Genomic DNA, 22886 nt, shown 5'->3' on the forward strand with positions numbered 1-22886 from the left:
GTTTTCACAACTGTCTATCATTCATTCTTTTGAGAGTAAGCCACCCAAAGATATTGTTTGAAACCTACCTACCAAAAAGCCTTACCCTTGAAACCGATTGAGCTGGATTCACTTTCCATTTGCAAGAATTCGCAACACACTTTAATGAATGTGAAAGAGATGTTCTTTGGAATCACAAGTCTTTACAGATAGTTGTAGGATGCACTAGATCGATGCATGACGATGAGCATAGAAACATATTTGTAAGTATGGTGATTGATCTTAGCACCGTTAAACTATCTTTAAGGACTATAGCTTGAATTCTTTGCTTGGTACAATGAGGTTATGAGTCCCCATTTTCAAACCTCACCCCCTTACTTCCTTGCTAGAGGACTAGCAAAAGATAAGTTCATGGGTGTGATAACTCTCTAATTTACATGTTTTAGACACCCTTTTTCATCTTTTTTTTCGCATTATATATACCCTAACCTTATCATTTTTAGGTCCTTAACCTTAAGAATTTACATTTAGGGTGCTGCATTGTTGCATTTGTGCATTTTGGATGAAAACAGGTGCTTGGAGCCCAGAAGAGGGAAGAATGAGGTAAAAGCCAAACATGTACCCGAAGGAGTGATCATGCGAGAAGAACAGTCCAAACCTCAACCCGATCAAAGAGGATATGAGCGCAGGAAGAACAACCCGAAGCCCTACCCGAGGATCTACTCGACTCGAACCTCGTGCACAACCTCGAGCAGACCTTCAGGCAGAACTGAGCAGCTAGGTCAAAGGGCTTTCATATATTAATCCCATTTATTTTTCTCGCGCTAGCACACCAGACACTCATGAACCAGAGAGCGAGAGAGAGAGAGATAGATAGAGAGAGAGAGAGGGAGAGAGAGAGAGAGAGAGAGAGAGAGAGAGTGAGAGAGAGAGCGATTTACACATTTTTTTACTTTGTTAGGATTCGATTCTTATTTCTTTTGCTACTTTTTCTAGTTTCGATTCTGTACTCTATCACTTTTATCTTATCTACAATTCAATGCAACTTTCATTCGTTTGTGTTTTTATGCTTTCACCATGTGATCTGAGTAGTGAATCAAGGTTTCTAAGGATGGGATAGGCGAGTTTGTGTTCTTGATCGATTAGGATGTCTTAGCTTGAATCTTTATTTTATAAAAATTCCTTTCTAGATTGGTATTCTTAATGCTATTTTCAGACCGAGAGGTTGAGATTAGATCTAGGATGTTTTGCCATCGAGAGATGTTGTTGACATGCTTGAATCAATTAATGCTAGAGATTTACTTATTTAGCCTAAGAGATTAGATATGTAAGGAGTTTATTGACAATAATGAATCGGATTTTAATGCTTGCTTAGTCATGTTTCTCCAAGGAGAGTTGGGTAGGGGAGTGACTAAAGTTGATTTTTTCTATCACGAGAGTGTTTTATCAAGGTTTAGAGATTCATTGTCTTGGGAATAATTGCTTGAGCCATGTAAGATATCCAAAATTGATCAGGAGCACTTATGAGTCGATTACTCCATCCTTAGGAGCTTTCGCATCTTGATTGTTTAGCCTTTTACCTATAACTCGACCCATTACCCGAACTGGTACTCGATCACCAGCCTCGTGTATACCTTCGAGTTGTTCATCTTTGTGTTCTTGATTTGTTCTGTTGTCTGATTACCTACTCGATCCGGTACCTGAATGCTTGCATCGAGTGCTTAGGTCGTGTGGTTCTTGTTTTATTTACTTTTTTTTGTTTCTTCTAGGTTGTTAGATAAAACCCCATTGTTGCTTGGCTTGGCTTGTATTGTTCTAATCGTATTTTATCTGCTAGCATAACAACCATTTGGATTGATAACCCTTTGTACTACAACTGCATAGGTAATAGATACCCTGAGTGAAAATCATGTTATCACCGAGCTTACGGCGAGGTGAAGGAGTGATCCCATGTCTCAAATCTTTGAGTGGATCTCCTCCAATTCGAGATGGGGACCCGAAGTAAGGCGCCTTGCGAGGACTGCCCGATATGAGGTTTTGTTACCGAGGCTACGATGGATGGTAGGTTCCTTGTGTTAGATCGTTCAGCCGATGGTCGAGGATCGTCGAACAGGTGTCGACAGAGTTTGTTGTTCCTCCTGATAGGCTGATGTGGCGCGGTATTTGGCTGCAGGGGAGGAGGTGTGCAACGCTCAACCGCGTCCATCCTTCTGTTCGTATCGAAGATCATCTGGTAGAGATCCTTGGAGATCGTTTCGAATACGATCTGGAGATCATCTAGTGAGACGACCTGAGGGGATTGTGCAGTTTGCGCGGTAGAGGTCTGTTTGACATTGGATCTGTCAACAGGTCGCTCTCCATCGGTATTCTCGGCCCCTCGAGTGTGGGATTCGACATCTTCTGTCTTGGTTCGGGGAGTAGTCTGGTCGTCAGTTGAGTTTTCTGACGCGCCCTGACCACGTCGGACATAGACGAGTGGAGGAGGTATGGTCAAAGTGGTGGTTAGATCTGAGACGGTACCTAGAGAGTAGTGGCTCCAAGGCTTCTGGTGGCCAGAACATCCTGCTGAGACGGGGTTGCACCGGTGACACCATTGTTGGATGCAGGAGTCATGGTTTTGGGTTGCTTGAAAAACTTCGAGGAGGTTCTTAAGAGAGAAGTGACTTGAGAACTTTGCGTCCCTACAGACAGCGCAAATTGTAGAAATTGAGTTTCACACAATGAATTTTTTTGATGGGAGAAACAAATTCAATAAAGCTTTCTCTCTAAGAAATCGGATCAAAGCTATTAAGCAAAATGAATTAAAATCTCTTGAGAAAGAAGTTATGGTTTTTGCTCAAGAACTATGAAGAGCTAGGATTTTTGTATTAATTTCTGGATCCTTTACAAGGAGGGGGATTCCCCTTTATTTATATGCTTTCCTAGATTACAAAATATGTCTACTTTCCTAATAGATTGGACTAGAATTAGGAAAGTTTCTTCTTCTCCGTTAGGTCGGCCGTAGGGCGATTTGGGAAGTCGACTGTTTGTTCTTGGACTGGGCCTTTTGATCTTGTTGGACCTTCATTCAAAGGCTGAATTCAACATTTGGCCAAATTCCTGGGTCGGATAACCGGTTTGCTTTTTGGTTTAGACCGGTATGTCGGGGTGCCAATTCCCGCACCAACAGAAAGGGTTTAATGAGGCAATGGTCTCACACTTCACTAATGGTCTACTCTTTTGTTTGGAAGTCTACTTTAAGCCTAATACAAGCCCAAGAAAACTCAAAATAATCACTTTATTTTGTGGTCAAAGAGGGGTGAAGAAAATGGAGTTCAACTCACCTTGGGAAGGACATCTTGGGAGGGAAAACTTCAAGATTTGGGTCTCCATTTAACCATTTATATTTATTGTCTTTTAGTTTCAAGAATAATCAATATTTAGCTTTGTTACCAAGTTTCTTATCCCTATATAAACTCATGTAATCTCATTTGAGAATAATCAATCAATTTACTTTTCATCAAATGAGTGTATCTCTTTGTTCTTTCTCTAGAACAGAACACTTCCTTGTTTCTTTGTGTGTAATATCCAAGCAACAGACTCGTCTTGCTAGACTAGTGTGTCATATCTAGCAGCGATTGGAGTTGGAAATATCAGCAGCCTTCCGCAACTGCTGTGCGACCCCTCAATCCATGAAATCTCCCTCGTTGCACTTTGCACTTGGGCGAGTTTCTATCCTTTCTAATCTGGTTGAGTGATTCTCGAATTTGGGTGTATCAAATGGTATCAGAGCCACTCAACCAGTACTTGTTTGTTCATCTTCTCATCTTCCATTTCTAAATACTTCTTCTTCTTTCTATCTTAAATCTGGGCCATCTCCTTACCTAGGCCATCTCTATTACCAAAAAAAAAAAAAAGATTTGCATTTGGCTAGGTGGTGGAAGATAAATCTTGCTGGCTGAGGAGAAATCCAGCCTTGGAGTGGTTAAAACAGATTTCACAAAATCCTCTTGTCTTTCTATCTTCCTTCTTCCCTTGTTGCTTGAGAATTTCATTGGGTTGCTTGGATTTGTTCTCTTAACACTTAGGGAGAAAGCTCTTGAGTGACCTACCAAAATCGAGAGAAACACTTGTGTGTGTGTGAGGACTCTTTATCTGCTAAATTTTGGTGTTAAGTTTTCAGGAAACCATGGAAAGTGATGGAGAAAGAGATCAACCAGGAAATTCTGTCGCTAGGCTATCTAACTTGCAAATGAGGGCATTGAATGACACTATTACTAACCTTATGGATACAGGTTTAGAAAAACTACACCAGAGGCTCGACGAGATTTATAATAGCCAACAAACCCGTTCTAGACCCGCAGCCAGGAGAAAACATTCAAGGAGGACTTACCGGCCCGAGGAGGAAATTGAAGACGAGGAGTTCCATGAAGAAAATGGTCGATCCATCAACCGACCTAGACGAAATCATAGAAACCGTGATCAAGGTGATGTTAATCCTTTTGTTACAAGAAATGATAGAGTAGATGATCCGGATGTTTACCTAGATTGGGACAGGAAAATGGAGTTAGTGTTCGATTGTCAAAAAATTTCTGAACTCAAGAAGGTTAGATTAGGAGCAACTGAGTTTATAGGCTATGTTACTAACTGGTATGATCAAGTTGTGACTCACAGGATAAGGACAGGTGGATGATCAATAGCTTCATGGGATGAGCTCACTACATTAATGAGGAAACGGTTTGTGCCGGTTCATTACCACAAAGATCTCCACCAAAAACTCAGACGCTTGCTTCAAGGAACCAAATCTATGGAGGACTATTTCCAGGAACTAGAAAGCTTAATGATCAAGGCGGATGTAGATAAAACCTTAGAAGCTACCATGGCCAGATTCCTTTCAGGCCTCAACCGGGACATTCAGGACAAAATGGAGCTTCAAGAATATGAAGGCTTGGAGGAAATGTTGCAAAAGGCGGTTTTAATCGAACAACAAACCAAAAGGAGGGGTTTCTCTAAACCTTCCTTTGCTCCAAAACCAAGTTATCAAAATAAAGGTAAGTCTCCAACCCCTTCAAATTCAGTTTTTAAGACTAATGCTCCTACTCGTCTTGATAATGCAAAGGCAGTCGAGACCAACAACCAGGCAAGGGATATTCGGTGTTTCAAATGTCAAGGACTCAAGGACTTGGACATTATGCCAACAAATGTCCAAATTAAAAGGTAATGATCCTCCTAGAAAACAGTGTAGTGGAGTCCGAGGACGATAAAGAAAAAGAGGAAGATCTCGGTCCAATCTTTGACGAAGAGTAAGAACAGTTTGAATATCCAACTCAAGGGACACTTCTGGTCACTAGGAGATCATTGAGCGTTCAGCCTAAGTCCAATGAACGAGAACAAAGGGAGAATCTCTTTCACTCTAGATGTTTAGTTCAAAATAAAGTTTGTTATTTAATCATTGACGGTGAAAGCTGTACTAACGATGCTAGTGATACTCTTGTTAGGAAGCTTGGACTTGAAACCAGACCTCATCCACGACCCTTTAAACTAGAATGGTTGAATGAAACGGACGAACAGTACGTCAGGACGAGATCATGTGCAATGTCCTTCCCATGGATGCAAGCCATATCCTTCTAGGACGACCTTGGCAGTTTGATATGAAGGCGATACATGAGGGCTACACCAACCGACATTCCTTTGAGTATAAAGGAAAGAAGATCACTCTGGTTCCTTTAACTCCGTTTGAGGTCCATCAAGACCAGGTCCAGTTGAAGAAAAGCCGAGACAAATAAATTAAACCAGCAAACCCTGAGGTAACTCCTAAGAAATCCAACTTTTTTGTCAAAGAGAGTCAAGTAAGGAAATCTTTGTACTCTCAACAGCCATTGCTAATGCTTGTGTATAAAGAAACACTAATAGCATTCTCTGACCTTGCACTGGAGCTCCCGAGTGATTCGATAGATGTTTTGCAGGAATTCTCATATATCTTTCCAGAAGAGAACCCTAACGGTTTGCCGCCAATAAGAGGTGTAGAACACCAAATTGACTTCGTCCCAGGTGCCTCACTTCCAAACCGGCCGGTTTATCAAACCAATCTGTTGGAAACAAAGGAACTTCAAAAGCAGATTGGAGAGATTCTTGAAAAATGTTACATCAGGGAAAGCCTAAGCCCATGTGCTGTACTTGTTTTCCTTGTGCCTAAGAAGGATGGCTCTTGGCGCATGTGTGTAGACTGTCGTGCCATAAGCAACATTACGGTAAAGTATAAGCATCCAATCCCTAGGCTTGATGACATGCTAGATGAATTGCATGGCTCTTCTGTTATCTCAAAAATAGATTTGAAAAGTGCTTATCACCAAATTCGCATGAAAGAAGGTGATGAATGGAATACCGCATTCAAAACTAAGCTAGGATTGTATAAGTGGCTTATCATGCCTTTTGGCCTTACTAATGCACCTAGTACATTCATGCGTTTGATGAATCATATCTTGTGATCTTTTATTGGTTATTTTGTTGTTGTCTACTTTGATGACGTTATTATCTATAGCAAGAACCGTGAGGAACATAAGCTGCATTTGAAATCTGTCATAGACGTCCTTAGGAAAGAAAGGTTATTTGCAAATCTTAGGAAGTGCTCTTTTGGAACAAATAACGTGATTTTCTTAGGTTTTATTGTAGGTGCTGATGGAGAAGTAATGAGCTTTCATGGGCTAGCTAGGTTCTACGGGAGGTTTGTTTAGAACTTCAACACAATAGCAGCTCCACTCACAGAGGTAATCAAGAAGAATGTTGGTTTTAAGTGGGAACAAGCTCAGGAGGAGGCGTTTCAGATACTTAAAGGGAAGTTAACTCAAACTCCTCTACTTACACTTTCAGATTTCTCCAAAACTTTTGAGATAGAATGTGATGCCTCAGAAGTGGGTATTGGTGCTGTTTTGATGCAGGAAAAGAAACCCATTGCCTACTTTAGTGAGAAATTGGGAGGAGCCACACTCAATTACCCCACTTATGACCAAGAGCTATACGCTTTGGTTAGGGCACTTCAAACATGGCAACATTATCTTTGGCCACAGGAGTTTGTAATTCACACAGATCCTCAATCCTTGAAACACCTCAAAGGCCAACAAAAGTTGAACAAAAGGCACACACGTTGGGTTGAATTCATTGAGACTTTTCCCTACGTCATAAAATACAAACAAAGTAAGGAAAATGTGGTGGCCGATGCCTTGTCTATAAGGTATGTTATTCTTTCAGCTCTTGAAACTAAGTTGCTTGGTTTTGAGTTCATTGAGAAATTGTATGCAACTAACCAGGATTTTAAAGAGATTTATAGAAAATGCTCTAAAGTCGCTCTAAAATGCTCTAAAGTCGCTGAGGACAAATCCTTTTGAAGATGAGGGGCATGATATGACAATGGGCAACATTGAGAATGATCAAGTGGAAGCTGAGCTTGTTCTAGAAGATGCTATACTTGTACATGTTGGACCAATGACAAGGGCGAGGACCAAACAGCTTGCTGGAGCTGTCTAATTGATGTTTGACGATATTTGGAACAAAGAGGACAACTAAGTACAACACAACACCCTAACCTTGATCCTAACACAATGAAGAGCTAAGTGGACCGAAGGGTGTGTGGACATTGTACTCTTTTTTCTTATCCTTGGTTTTGTCCCAATGGGTTTTTCAAGAAAGGTTTTAATGAGGCAATGGACTCACACTTCACTAATGGTCTACACTTTTGTTTGGAAGTCGACTTTGAGCCTAATACAAGCCCAAGAAAGCCCAAAATAATCACTTTATTTTGTGGTCAAAGAGGGGTGACGAAAATGGAGTTCAACTAACCTCGGGAAGGACATCTTGGGAGGGAAAACTTCAAGAGTTGGGTCTCCATTCAACTATCTATATTTATTGTCTTTTAGTTTCAAGAATAATCAATACTTAGCTTTGTTACCAAGTTTCTTATCCTATATAAACTTATGTAATCTCATTTAAGAATAATCAATCAATTTCCATTTCATTTTATGAGTCTATCTCTTTTTTCTTTGTCTAGAACACATCCTTGTTTCTTGGTGTGTAATATCCAAGCAACAGTCTCCCTTGCTGGACTAGTGTGTCATATCTAGCAGCGATTGGAGTTGGGAATATCAGCAGTCCTCCGCAACTGCTATGGGACCCATCAATCCATTAAATCTCCCTCGTTGCACCTTACACCTGGGAGAGTTTCTATCCTTCCTAATCCGGCTGAGTGATCCTCGAATTTGGGCGTATCACATATCATTTTGCATAATAACGAAAATCAAATCAGACTAAGTTGTTGTCACCGTTGATTCTTCCCATCTTAAAAACGATGATATAGAGCTGCAAAATTCATGATGAGAATATATTTTTAAAAGAGTGTGGATTGATGATTTAAACCTGAAGTATATAACAACGGAGAGACCAAAAATCGAACCAAAGTCTGTAGCTTCTTAAAACAACCCAACTCATTTTTAAAAAAAGAAATAATAATATAGTTAAATACAACTCAACCAATAAACCAAACATCAACATGCACAGCAGAAACATATAAACCAACAACCTAGCATGCTTCTATACAATGTTCTAATATTAATAAAACATAACAAACAACACACAATCGAGACAATAGATCATCCTCCTCCTCCTCATCGCCATAATTCCACGTCACATACCTGCACACCACAAAGAACAATAGAGATGCGTAAGTATTATCATAAATACTTAGTGAGGCAATCCTCTCATCTACTGGGTTATACACACAAACAATTGAAATAACTCTAACCAACAAACAAAAATAAACAAACAAACCAGGAACTGCATCGACCAACACCAACCACTGCATCGACCGACACCAACTGGGGTTGCATCGACCAATGCAAGGCGCACCTGCATCGACTGGTGCCAACACTGCATCGACCGATGCATGCTCAACGTTTCACGAAATCACTAGTTGCATCGATTGACACCTCCACATGGCATTGACCGATGCTCCTACGTCAAAGTGTGCCGTCCTTGCATTTCATCGATCGACGCACATACCGATCATCATTCTTCCCTAACGCTTCTCGCCGGATCTTCGATCCTAAACCACCAAAACACGATCCAATGCCACAAAGAGGTTTCTCAAAGCCCCAAATAACACATAAACACTCTAACAAGCCAAGGATTTAATCACATAACACATAAACATGAAAATCAGAGAAAGTCTCAAGCTTAGATAAGCCATGGTCCTGCACTCACCTTTTCCAAAGAAGATTCTAATTCTAAGCTGACAGATCTACACTCCTAGCAAGTTCCTACAACGATCCTAGCTAGAAAAAAAAATATATTGGAGTATAGCAAAGAAAGAAAAAAAAAAAAGGTGTAAAAAAGAGCTAGCTCTTCAAAGTTAATACCATATGGATAACAAAAAAAAAAAGAGGGTTAAGATCAAGGGTGTTAATGGTTTACGTTTTTGGGTGCTAAATGAAAAAAAAAAAGAGACTGAAAAGAGGGTAGATCATTAAGAGTTAAGCTTTGTATGCCCCAATTGTTCTCAGTCTTAGATAGTTTTCATAATTCTAGCATTCCTTCTTGTTTGAGAGTAAGCCACCTAAAAATATTACTTGAAACCTACCTCCAAACGTCTTACCCTTAAAACCGATTGAGCTTGGTTCACTTTCCATTTGCAAGAATTCGCCAAACACTTTAATGAATGTGAAAGAGATGCTCTTTGGAATTGCAAGTATTTACTTTTAGTTGGAGGATGAACTAGATCGATGCATGGTGATAAGCATAGAAAAAAATTTGTAAGTATGATTGATTGATCTTAGCACCTTTAAACTATCTTTAAGGAGTATAGCTTGAATCCTTCGCTTGGCACTATGAGGTTATGAGTCCCCATTTTCAAACCTCATCCTCTTACTTTCTTGCTAGAGGACTAGCAAGAGATAAGTTTGGGGGTGTTAATAACTCTCTATTTTACACTTTCTTAGGCATCTTTTATTCATGTTTTCCATTGTATATAGCCTAACCTTATAATTTTTAGGTCTTAAACTTAGGAATTTGAATTTAGGTTATTTAGGGTGCTGCATTGTTGCATTAGTGCATTTTGGATGAAAACAGGTGCTTTGGAGCCTAAAAAGAGCAAGAATGAGGTGAAACCCAAGCGTGTACCTGATGGTGTGATCGTACAAGAAGAACAACCCGAGCCTAAACCTGATCAAACGAAACCGAGCGCGAGAATAACTACCCAAAGTCCAACCCAAGGAGGTACCCGACCATAGTCTCGTGTCGATCTTCGTACAAAGATGGGCGGCTGGGTCAAAGGGTTTCCATATATAAATCCTTTCCTTCTTTCTAACCCAGGCAGTCACATGCAAACACGAGAGAGCGAGAGCTACATTGAGAGAGAGAGAGAGAGAGAGAGAGAGAGCTGAATTACATTTTTACACGCTTTATTAGAATTTATTCTATTTTTGGTCTACGATTCTACTACTTCGATTCTCGATTACGCTTTGTTCTTTTACATTACATCACCCACTCTTATTTTTTGAAATTGTCATTCTTCTATGCTTGTGTGTCATTAAAAATAAGACCTGGAATTTAGTACCTCCTCCATCATATGCTAACATTGTCAACTCCATGTAGCTTTTTAAGCATAAACATGATGCACAAAGTAACCTCGCTTGCTATTAAGCTTGTGTGGTAGCAAATGGAAAGACTCAAGAGGAAGGCGTTGACTATTTTGAAACATTTGCACCTGTGGGAAAACCTGGAACAAATAGAGTTGTCCTACATGTTGCAGTCGCCAAAGGTTGGGGTACAAAAAACTCGATGTCAAAAATGCTTTCTTACATGGAAACCTCACATAAACTATATACATGCATCAACTTCCAGGTTTTTTTGACAAATCCAATCCACATTATGTTTGCAAGTTAAATAAATCTATTTATGGATTGCAATAGTGACAACTACCGGTTCGTTTACAAGCATGGAGCAGATATTTCTTACCTACTTCTATGACATAATCCTAACGGCTTCAAGTCAATCACTAATTGATAAAATCCCTCAAGGGTGAGTTTCCAATAACTGATGGAGGCATATTAAGTTATTTTCTTGGCGTCAAAGTAGATCATAACAAGGAGGGAATGCAAGATTGTAAGTCGATAGCAACTCCAGTCGATGTCAACTTGAAACTCACGACTGAATGTGGTGATAAGATCTCCAATCCAATAGAGTATCGTAGCTTGGCTGGTGCCCTACAATATCTCACGTTTACAAGATCGACATCATTTATGTAGTGCAACAAGTTTTTTTGTTTATGCATGATCCGCGATTGCCACATATGAAAACTTTGAAGAGAATCATCTGTTATCTTCAGGGCATAAAGAGTCATGGTCTTCAGCTATATCATGGCAACTTAGGGTCCCTAACAGCTTATACCGACTCCGATTGGGCTGGTTGCTCAGACACATGATGGTCTACATCAGGGTATTATGTCTATCTAGTTGAGAATTTAATCTTGTGGTCTTCAAAACGTCAACAAAAAGTGTCCTGCTCGAGTGATGAATCTGAGTACAAAGGTGTTGCAAATGTTGTTGTTCAAACATGTTGGATACAAAATCTTCTACTGGAAATGCAATGTCCAACGAGATCTACAACTTTGGTCTTATGCGACAATATAAGTGCAGTGTATCTCTCTAACAACCCAACTCACCATCAACGAACAAAACATATAGAGATTGATCTACACTTTGTCCGAGAAAAGGTTGTGCATGGTCAAGTAAAGGTTCTACATGTTCCTTCTTCTCTGCAGTTTGCTAAAATATTCACAAAGGGCTTGCCAACAACGTTATTCAACGAGTTCAGGTCCAGTTTGACTGTCAGAAGCTCCGACAATTTCACTACGGGAGAGTGAAGGAATATGAAATATTCGATCCTCACAATTTGGTCAACTACTAGTTACATATCTTCTCCAATATCAAGCCCATCAAATAGAAGATGCCCTCGGCCAACCTTCAAAAATCCATTCCTCCTCTAAGAAACTGCCTAAAAGTGACAAGACTCCTATGCTAATCTTCATAATCTGCAAAGACAGAACCACTCATAGTTCTTCACACTTTCTTCCGGATACGGCGACATCGTATACAAGGCGACTTTGTTGCACCTAGGTAGAAGCAAAACCCATAGGACCAGCTCTCGATCAGAACTGAAAAAGCAAAGAAAAGGAGCGAAACATCTAAACTGGGTACCACCAATCTCAATCAAAGTTAGCGGAAGATCGAACCAGAATGAACCCAAAGAGAACTCTAAAGCACACATAAGAACTTGTAGGCCTGACAATCACCACGAAGAGGAATCATTCATTCTAAAACAAGCATAAACTGGGAACTTAAACTTCTATCCAAAACAGTCAGAGACAAAACAAAACCTAATCAACTAATTTCGGAAAGATATTGCCTTTTCCACATCCCATACCGTCAGAGAAGACAAGGTAAACGAAACATCTCTGAAACTAAACCAGCCTACTAATTGAAACTACCAAAGCGATTCAATCTAACCCTAGCAAAAGAGCAAAGAAGAAAGGCTGGATAGTCGGTTTACCGGACCAAAGAGCTGAAGCAAGACAAAAGGTCACAGATTCGTGAATCCCTTTCTAAGACAGAGCAACCAGTAGATCTACAGATCTCAGAAGCCCAAACAGACAACTCTCTCTGGAGAAGCTGACCACCTGCAATGCCTCCAAAGCTCGCCGAGATGGACCACCGTCATAGCCCGACGAAACTCTTCTCTACTTAACCACCAGAGCTAAGACAAAGCGAGGGAAACAACAACTAAATGAAAAGGAAACTACTGGGTACTCTTTCATGGCCGCGGCGAGGAGCGCCAATCATTGGAAAGGGCAAACGAAAACGAAATCTTGGATGGACGGCGGCTGGTTTGTGTTTAGGCGAGAGAGAAAATTAGGTTTGATGCACGACCAATATGCACTAACTATTTATAAAGAAAATTTGTTTTAATTTTATTAATTTTTGTTAAATTTATTAGTTAAATCTCTTGGGCGCCTAGCCGATTAAACGGCCGCATAGACGCTGATCGGAACACATCCACATCGTATCAAATCGTTCAAACTAATCGGTACTTGATTAATTATCCGCTTAATTGATTATTTCTCTTACGACCGATGTGGGATACATCAAATACATGCCTTGCCTTCATTGGTTTTCAACAAAAAAAAGCTATTAAATAACATTTAAACCCATATTTTACACGTGTGCACACATAGTATTGTTCTCTGTCATATCACTATTTTATAAGCTTGATTTTGTTTTGTAATTACTACAAGGAGAAATATTGACTACAAATGAATGAGTATGAATGAATACCTAAGACCATATCCAATGTATTTTTTCTTCTATAGTAGAGGCAATTTTGCTCTAACACACTTCTATTCTCACTTTTAAAATAAATAATGCTATTTTTCTTTTAAAGAAACTCTATTTTTTTCCTGTATAAATAGAGGAAAATATAGTAATATCTATTTTAGAGGTGAGAATACAGGTGGATTGGATCAAATTATGTTTGATGCACGACCAATATGCACTAACTATTTATAAAGAAAATTTGTTTTAATTTTATTAATTTTCGTTAAATTTATTAGTTAAATCTCTTGGGCGCCTAGCCAATTAAACGGTCGTATAGACGCTGATCGGAACACATCCACATCGTATTCCATCAAATCGTTCAAACTAATCGGTACTTGATTTGTTATCCGCTTAATTGATTATTTCTCTCACGGCCGATGTGTGATACATCAAATACATGCCTTGCCTTCATTGGTTTACAAAAAAAAAACTATTAAATAACATTTAAACCCATATTTTACACGTGTGCACACGTAGTATTGTTCTCTGTCATATCACTATTTTATAAGCTTGATTTTGTTTTATAATTACTCCAAGGAGAAATATTGACTACAAATGAAGTAAATGAGTATGAATGAATACCTAAGACCATATCCAATGTATTTTTTCTTCTGTAATAGAGGCAACTTTGCTTCAAAACACCTCTATTCTCACTTTTGAAATAAATAATGCAATTTTTTTTTAGAGAAACTCTATGTTTTTCTTCTATAAATAGAGGAAAATATAGCAACATCTATTTTAGAGGTGTGAATAAAGGTGGACTGGATCAAATTTACTTCTAAAATAGATTGCTATATTTTTTTCTATTTGCAGAGGAAAAAAATAGAGATGGATTGGAGATGCTCGAATGTATTAGAAATATACAAGTTAGTTACCTTAGTGTATTTTTCAACTTTTGTTTTAACTGAAATTTATACTATAGTAAAATTTACTACATAACAATTTCTATTTTACATTATATATATTATACTAAATATAAAATAAAATAATTATTAAAAACTAGTCCTCGATTAATCCCTTGAAATTTTCTATTTCTCTCATAGGCGCTAGGCACACCCTCAAAGCCCGAATAGCGCCTAACGATTTTTGAAACAGGATTAAATTTGATATTACATGTTATATATATATATATATATGTATATATTATTTTGTCAACAATAAACAAGATTCGCTCAAATGAGCCAATTGATAGGAAAATCGTTTACATAGGTAATTTGATGCGACTCTAATCTAGCACGTCGCGCCAGCTTGTCGGCAATACCATTTTGTGAACGGGGAATCAAGACTAGAGAAAAAGATAGGAATTCTTCCTTATCTGCCCCAATGTCGTCCAAGTACGTTTTGAATGCGGGCCACTCGGAAGGCGAAGACACCATTTCACCAAGTCAGAGCAATCGGTGAGAAAAACAACATTCTCATTATCTGCTCCAATCATACATCTCATTGCCCAAATTAGTGCCTCCACTTCTGCATAGAGTGGTGATAGACTGCAGCGAAGGTTAGATGCACCCATAGTGGGAGGTACCCCTTCAGGGGAAATGCAATGCCATCCTCTGCCAGTGTGTTTATCCGTCACTTTCCAAGATCCATCCACGAAACACCGGTGGCCAGTTACTTGACCACTAACCGAATTTCTAGCAGTAGCCGTAGAACTAAAGGACGACCGAGAGCCATCCTGCGGAGATAACCTAGGGGTATCAACCTGCGCTGCAAACCAAAGTTTAGCTTCCTTCTCCCCTAGCCGTAAGATTGCAAGCGGGTTGGAGTCCAAAATGCTAAACTTTTTATCATTTCTAGCTTTCCAAATATACCAAAGGATCCACGGGAAAACATCCACCGAAGAGATCTGCTGAAATCTCCAAAATAATGAGTCCATGTTTGCATAGACAGATTCTGAAGGGAAACAGCCCGAAGAAACTGGGAATTGGGACAGCGTCCAAACCTGTCTGGCTGGGGGACATAAAAATTGGGGATGATTTATTGTCTCCTCAGGCCCGCCACAAATACCACACTCACTATCTCAGCCCATACCACGTCGTCGTAGATTAGCTGTGGTTGCTATGCAATGCAACCCGTAAGTGTTTGCCACAAAAAAATGTCAAATTTTTGGTGGAAACCGAATTTGCCAAACACAAGCTTGTAGAGGTATAATATTTGGACCAGAAGTAAATGGAGAGGCCACCAGATTCTATCTCAAAGCTTTATACCTAGACTTAACTGTGTACATGCCAGTTTTTGTCAAGTGCCAACCCAACCTATCCGGGGAATGTAGATTACCAAGAGGTAACACAGAAATAAGGGCAACATCTTCCGGCTCGAAAAAAGCCGAAAGCAACGCCACGTCCCAGGAATATGTGTTCCTGTCAATGAAAGTTTCAACTCGAAGCGTAGGATCGATAGACGATCCCGAACGCAATGCTGGTCTCGAGAATTGAGCAAGAATCCAGGGATCAGACCATACTAAAATGGAATAACCAGATCCTACTCGTTTAATCAGTCCTTTGTTTACCAGAGAGCGAGCAGACACCATACTACTCCATCCATAAGATGGTGAGTAGGATTTAATCGGATCCAACGGGTTGGAATGCCGATAGTATCAACCTTAAAAGACCTTAGCAAATAAGGAATCTGGGACTGTTATCAACCGCCAAAGCTGTTTAGCTAACAAAGCGGTGTTAAAGTCATCCAAACACCGAAAACCCAAACCACCCTCTGTCTTATCAATACACAACTTGTCCCAAGCGACCCAATGTAATTCTCGTGATTCCCCCGACGAACTCCACCAAAAATTAGGGATCGCAGCAGTGAGCTTCCGTGTGACCGTTTTCAGAAGTAGGAAACATGACATGACAAAAGTAGGGACGACAGTCACTACTGATTTGATCATGACCTCCTTCCCTCCCTTAGAAAATAACATGGCAGGCCAGCCACCGGTTTGTATTTGTAATCGATCCTGAACAAAGGAAAAGATTTTTGTCTTTGAACCCCCTAGACTTTCTGGAATTCCTAAATAGGAATTCATACCCCCCCCCCCCCCAAGTGGTGATTCCCAAAGTGACCTTTAGTTCCTCCCGCACGTTCGCTTCTACCTTATGTCCAAACTGAACCGGCGATTTCTGGAAATTTTTTCGCTGTCTAGAAACTCGTTCATAATGCCAAAGAATCCCTAAAATAACCTCACACTGCTCCTTTTTGGCTAGACAGAAAAAAAATACTGTCATCCACAAACAACAAGTGAGAGATCGCGGGGCTAGCAGTTGACACCCGAATACTCGTGATAATGTTTCGACCGTTCCGCTTTGCGGAGATTGACAATAAGAACCTCTGTACAAAGATTAAAAAGATATGGCGACAGGGGATCCCCCTGTCGTAGTCCCCTAGAAGGGAGAATGCAACCATGTGGTTGGCCGTTTAGTAAGACTTTATACTGAACAGACTGCACACACCACATGACCCAAGTAATCCATTTTCCACATAAGCCAAATTTCCGTAACAAATGTTCAATGAAAGGCCATTCAATCCGATCATAGGCCTTACTCATGTCAGTTTTAATGGTCATAAATTTTTCCTTGCAAGAAGGATTGGTGCAGAGACCATGGAACATCTCTTGAGCAATCAAAATGTTGTCTGTAATCAGTCGTCCCTCCACAAAGGCCAATTGCGTCTCAGAAATCAATGTCGGCAAAAACGCACGCAATCGCTGACATAAAATCTTTGAGATAATCTTGTATCCCACATTACAAAGGCTGATAGGCCTCCATTCAGTCATCCAAGTCGGCTTATCCACTTTCGAAATAAGACAAATATTAGTCATATTTAACCTTTTGTCAAAGACCCTGTCTTGAAAAAAGGAGTTCACCAGAAGTCTCAAATCCGCTTTAATTGTATTCCATGCCCTCTGGTAGAAAAGTGACGTCATGCCATCCGGCCCAAGGGCCTTATCAGGATGCATCATAAACAAAGCCTCTTTTATTTCCAGTTATGTGGCCGACCGTGTCAAAGACTCATTCATTTCATCTGTAATGGACTTAAAAATTTCATCCAGTGGTTGCTCAAAATTTGTGGGGTTCGTGGAAGTCAATAACCCTTGGAAGTAAGAGGCAGCTATGCGCTGAACTTTAGTCTTCTCTGTAACCCATTGATCAGTCTCGTCATGGAGTCCCACGATGCGATTATTCGCCCGTCGCTGCTTTGTTTGGGCATGAAAATAGCTAGTATTTTGATTCCCAAAACGCATCCAGTGGCTTCTCCTTTTCTGATACTAGTACCCGATAAGCCTCACGCAGCTTCCAAATTAGTTCGGAAATAACCTCAACTGAAACAGTATCATCCTCTTGGGCTGCAGCTAACCGGTATGGTCTTGATCAGGGTCCACTTCTTGGACTCCCTTACCACCCGGCCTATCCCTTCCTTACCACCATCCATATGAACCCTGCTCATTATGGCCGGTTTCCTATAGAAGCATACCTCCTACTTTGGTACATGGCAGATCTTTACACTATTGCAGTCCTCATCCACAAAAGTCAACTGCTCCAGTACTTGGCGAAATGCATATTGACTAGACGAAAAGCGCATTACAAATTACTATACAAGTGGCTCATATTATTCCATGATGTTACCTGGTGGCAAGAACATGTTCGTGCACAACCTGAGTTGGATATACTTGTCACGTTCAGGATCACTACAATCCAAGAAGAACAAGACGGGGAAATCATTATCCTAAAGAAATATGATGCGAACGTTGAGACAAGCTACAATAATGATGCTTTTGCCTCGGGAAACTTCCATCAACGCGCAAAGCAAATTGCATTATTGAATGGATTTAATGAATCTGAAGTTGACCCTAATCTTCTTTGTCCTCACACAGCACACTGGCACAACAGACACGTCTACCCGCTAGGATTCGCTGAAGAAATACGACAAGTGTTAGCAGGCTTTCATGATCAATACGCATGGCCACAATCAAATCCAGATCATCCGGTCTACAGAGTTGAAGGGAAAAAATACAAGATAAAGCGATACATTCCAGGCCAAAAGATCTACGTCACAGAAGTCGCCTCAGACAGTGAAGAAGACGACAACAGATAAGATAAACGTCGCCTCTCTTTTGGAGACAGGAGGAATAAATAATAAGTGTGTGATATATGATAGTGAAGTATATGGTTGTGAGAGAGTTGAATAAATGGAGGGTTGTAAAATAAAGTAGAGAGTTGAATAAATAGAGGGTTGTAAAATAAAGCATAAAAATATCTTAGGGAATATTACATAGAATATTCCCTAAGACTTGTAATATAAATACTAAGGCTTGGTGAAGAGTTTCATTCAAGCTGGAGTGAGTAAGTTTGAGTGTGAGAGTCTTAAGAGTCTTAAGAGCCTTTGTAATCCTTTGAGTGTTTCAATAATAAAATATATCCCCTTGGTAAAAGATCTTTCTTATATCCTTACATAATCATATAATCATTTTCTAAAATACTTCCTAAACACTTAGCATTGATCCTAAAAATCTCCTAAGTGGTTGTACCACTATGTGTGTGTAATTGAAACTCAAACTAGATAAAACAAAACAAAAACAAGGAGGTGATTAATAAGCTTATAGAGAGACAACTCGATCCCAACGAGGAAGCTCTTGATGAGGTCAAAGGAACATCCCAACCAAACAAGAACACAGGCTGACCGAGATTTCCGTATTCTTCTATCTGCGATAAGTAGATTTCGTCTTCTCTAGCTTCCCATACGTTTTTATAGTCAACTGTAAACACTTGGTGATGCTTGAAATTAGGTCCTTGCCATAGATGACACCAAAACAACCCATCATCCATATTGTAACGCAAATTGTAGGATCCTGTTGGATGCACCCTGTGGTATCCCATATCTTGTTTGGTGGATTTGCAATGGACTATGAGATCGTTCTTTTCATGAAGTTTGTTCCTGATCCACACGGAATTTGAGTATGATAAGGCTATGTTACTCATCATGGTAAGGTCAAAGGCGAAAACAAAAAGGAGAAACGATAAACGATTCATCTTTGTATATATGAAAAACACTAATGGTCGATCGATTTTGCAGAATATATGTTACAATACAAGGCTTAGTTTCTTCTTCTATTTATAATAAAAATACTAGTCATAGTCGCTAACGTCGTACTAGGTTTAGGAATTAGGATCCACAAAGTTAAAGTGAACTGAAAACAATAATTATTAGGATTAAATTAACTACTAGTAAATTTATAAGATACACGATAACAAAAAACGCACTTATCCTTCAGTTATCAAATAAATAACAATTATCTTTGTTTTTATGGATTTCTCAAAAAAAAAAAAAGCTCAAAAATATTGAAAACGGAAAACGAAAACCGGAGAATCGGTTTTGTCACCATAACCAAACCGGAAAAATAAAAACCTAAACCGGTTTTCTCCACAGTTGGAAACAAACAAAAAAAAAACGAAACCAAATGTACACACAGCAAAACAAATCACTGATTCAGAAACTAACAACTCTGTTTCAAACTTTTCATAANGCCCTAATCTTCTTTGTCCTCACACAGCACACTGGCACAACAAACACGTCTACCCGCTAGGATTCGCTGAAGAAATACGACAAGTGTTAGCATGCTTTCAGGATCAATACGCATGGCCACAATCAAATCCAGATCATCCGGTCTACAAAGTTGAAGGGAAAAAAGACAAGATAAAGCGATACATTCCAGGCCAAAAGATCTACATCACAGAAGTCGCCTCAGACAGTGAAGAAGACGACAATAGATAAGATAAACGTCGCCTCTCTTTTGGAGACAGGAGGAATAAATAATAAGTGTGTGATATATGATAGTGAAGTATATGGTTATGAGAGAGTTGAATAAATGGAGGGTTGTAAAATAAAGTAGAGAGTTGAATAAATAGAGGGTTGTAAAATAAAGCATAAAAATATCTTAGGGAATATTACATAGAATATTCCCTAAGACTTGTAATATAAATACTAAGGCTTGGTGAAGAGTTTCATTCAAGCTGGAGTGAGTAAGTTTGAGTGTGAGAGTCTTAAGAGTCTTAAGAGCCTTTGTAATCCTTTGAGTGTTTCAATAATAAAATATATCCCCTTGGTAAAAGATCTTTCTTATATCCTTACATAATCATATAATCATTTTCTAAAATACTTCCTAAACACTTAGCATTGATCCTAAAAATCTCCTAAGTGGTTGTACCACTATGTGTGTGTAATTGAAACTCAAACTAGATAAAACAAAACAAAAACAAGGAGGTGATTAATAAGCTTATAGAGAGACAACTCGATCCCAACGAGGAAGCTCTTGATGAGGTCAAAGGAACATCCCAACCAAACAAGAACACAGGCTGACCGAGATTTCCGTATTCTTCTATCTGCGATAAGTAGATTTCGTCTTCTCTAGCTTCCCATACGTTTTTATAGTCAACTGTAAACACTTGGTGATGCTTGAAATTAGGTCCTTGCCATAGATGACACCAAAACAACCCATCATCCATATTGTAACGCAAATTGTAGGATCCTGTTGGATGCACCCTGTGGTATCCCATATCTTGTTTGGTGGATTTGCAATGGACTATGAGATCGTTCTTTTCATGAAGTTTGTTCCTGATCCACACGGAATTTGAGTATGATAAGGCTATGTTACTCATCATGGTAAGGTCAAAGGCGAAAACAAAAAGGAGAAACGATAAACGATTCATCTTTGTATATATGAAAAACACTAATGGTCGATCGATTTTGCAGAATATATGTTACAATACAAGGCTTAGTTTCTTCTTCTATTTATAATAAAAATACTAGTCATAGTCGCTAACGTCGTACTAGGTTTAGGAATTAGGATCCACAAAGTTAAAGTGAACTGAAAACAATAATTATTAGGATTAAATTAACTACTAGTAAATTTATAAGATACACGATAACAAAAAACGCACTTATCCTTCAGTTATCAAATAAATAACAATTATCTTTGTTTTTATGGATTTCTCAAAAAAAAAAAAAGCTCAAAAATATTGAAAACGGAAAACGAAAACCGGAGAATCGGTTTTGTCACCATAACCAAACCGGAAAAATAAAAACCTAAACCGGTTTTCTCCACAGTTGGAAACAAACAAAAAAAAAACGAAACCAAATGTACACACAGCAAAACAAATCACTGATTCAGAAACTAACAACTCTGTTTCAAACTTTTCATAAATACCCTATTTACACACTTTTAATCCATCTCTTTGATATCTTTTCATCGGCCGTACACATGATCATCATATTCAAGCTCTGTTACTCCGAGCATCGCAAGATCAAGATGACATTTCATCTCGGATTTGGTCTGTTGCAGCTGTGTATAAGTGTCGATCATACCCGCAATATTTGTATTTTTCCCGCTTGAATGTGTTTTTGGTTCTNTACAATACAAGGCTTAGTTTCTTCTTCTATTTATAATAAAAATACTAGTCATAGTCGCTAACGTCGTACTAAGTTTAGGAATTAGGATCCACAAAGTTAAAGTGAACTGAAAACAATAATTATTAGGATTAAATTAACTACTAGTAAATTTATAAGATACACGATAACAAACAACGCACTTATCCTTCAGTTATCAAATAAATAACAATTATCTTTGTTTTTATGGATTTCTCAAAAAAAAAAAAGCTCAAAAATATTGAAAACGGAAAACGAAAACCGGAGAATCGGTTTTGTCACTATAACCAAACCGGAAAAATAAAAGCCTAAACCGGTTTTCTCCACAGTTGGAAACAAACAAAAAAAAACGAAACCAAATGTACACACAGCACAAATCACTGATTCAGAAACTAACAACTCTGTTTCAAACTTTTCATAAATACCCTATTTACACACTTTTAATCCATCTCTTTGATATCTTTTCATCGGCCGTACACATGATCATCATCTTCAAGCTCTGTTACTCCGAGCATCGCAAGATCAAGATGACATTTCATCTCGGATTTGGTCTGTTGCAGCTGTGTATAAGTGTCAATCATACCCGCAATATTTGTATTTTTCCCGCTTGAATGTGTTTTTGGTTCTAATCCTTCTTCACCTTTCAAGATTGAGACAATCTCTTCCATACCAGGTCTTCGGGACTCTTCATTGATCACACAAGCCGCTGCAGCACGGATCATCCGGTCCATCTCAACCGAGTTTTTTCTTGNGTATTCTTCTATCTGCGATAAGTAGATTTCGTCTTCTCTAGCTTCCCATACGTTTTTATAGTCAACTGTAAACACTTGGTGATGCTTGAAATTAGGTCCTTGCCATAGATGACACCAAAACAACCCATCATCCATATTGTAACGCAAATTGTAGGATCCTGTTGGATGCACCCTGTGGTATCCCATATCTTGTTTGGTGGATTTGCAATGGACTATGAGATCGTTCTTTTCATGAAGTTTGTTCCTGATCCACACGGAATTTGAGTATGATAAGGCTATGTTACTCATCATGGTAAGGTCAAAGGCGAAAACAAAAAGGAGAAACGATAAACGATTCATCTTT

This window comes from Camelina sativa, chromosome 7, assembly GCF_000633955.1.
Source record: "Camelina sativa cultivar DH55 chromosome 7, Cs, whole genome shotgun sequence".
Lineage (NCBI taxonomy): Eukaryota > Viridiplantae > Streptophyta > Magnoliopsida > Brassicales > Brassicaceae > Camelina > Camelina sativa.